Genomic DNA, 1550 nt, shown 5'->3' on the forward strand with positions numbered 1-1550 from the left:
TCAAAGGACTGAACAGCAGGCCAAATGAAAAAATATTACCAGCGACAAGTAAACACTTAGGAATTCACAATCAGGGTCTATTCGTACAATACAAATTTGTTGAGTGCCTGAGATTGTAAACATATGAATAATGCAATTCTACACTCAGTAGCCAACAATCTTGCTGAAAAACAAAATATACAATTGTGAAACTATTCTAGAAGCCGGCCTATAAAAAACAAAAAGCTATATAAAAACTACTTAGTTAAGTGCTTTGAAGGTCGGAGTGAGTTACAATGAGTTAGGAGAAAAAAAAATTCAAAGAGTTTTGGCTAAAGTCTTAAACAGAATGAGTGAACAGGGATTGGCATAGAAAAGTTATAAAGGTTTAAACCGGATTTATTTTATTAAGAAGCCCCTTATTACAGTATTCTTTTTTATCAAAGTACATTTGACATATAACATTGTGCAAGTTTCAAAATTTAAAAAAACTTTTAAAATGTTTATTTATTTGAGAGAGAGAGAGAGCGTGCAAGCAAGGGAGGGGCAGAAAGAGAGGGAGACACAGAATCTGAAGGAGGCTCCAGGCTCTGAGCTGTCAGCACAGAACCCCATGCGGGGCTTGAACCCACAAATCATGAGATCATGACCTGAACTCGAGTCTGACGCCCACAAATCATGAGATCATGACCTGAACTCGAGTCTGACGCTTAACTGACTGAGCCACCCAGGCACCCCTAACACTGTGTAAGTTTCAGGTGTAGAACATGTTGATTTGATACATTGATATATTGCAATATGATTGCCATTAGGTTTGGATCATTAGCACTTCTGTTACATCAAATAATTTTCATTTCTTTTTCTGTGGTGGGAATAATTATATCTCATGTCTTATCAAGTTTGATAATTATGATGGTGTTGTCTATATTCACCATACTGTGCATTACATCTCCAGGACTTACTTGTCTCCTGATTGGAGTTTGTGCCCTTAAAAAACACCTCTCCTAGGGGCACCTGGGTGGCTCAGTTGTTTGTCCGACTTTGGCTCAGATCATGATCTCATGGTGCATGAATTCAGGCTGCTGTCATCACAGAGCCTGCCTCAGATCCTCTGTCTCCCTCTCGCCCTGACCCTCCCCCACCTCTCTCTCTCTCTCTCTTAAAACAAAACAAAAAACACCTCTTCTAGTCCCCCATGCCCAGCCCCTGGTAACCACCATTTTACTCTGTTTTTAGAAGGTTGGCCTTTTTAGATTCCACTATAAGTGATATCATGCAGTATTTGTCTATCTCTGTCTGACCTATTTCACTTAGCGTAATGTTCTCAAGGTCCATCCATGTTGTTGCAAATGGCAGGATCTCCTTCCTTCTCATGGCAGAACAACATACTGTGGGGTGTGTGTGTGTGTGTGTGTGTGTGTGACTATCTATCTATCTATCTACCTACCTATTTTGCATCTTCGTTACCCATTCATCCCTTGACCGACACTTAAGTTGTTTCCATATCTTGGCTTTGTGGATGTGGATAATGCTGCAGTAAACATGCGAGTACACATATCTCTTCCATACCC

The sequence above is a fragment of the Prionailurus viverrinus genome, chromosome E1 (assembly GCF_022837055.1).
Source record: "Prionailurus viverrinus isolate Anna chromosome E1, UM_Priviv_1.0, whole genome shotgun sequence".
NCBI classification, from domain to species: domain Eukaryota; kingdom Metazoa; phylum Chordata; class Mammalia; order Carnivora; family Felidae; genus Prionailurus; species Prionailurus viverrinus.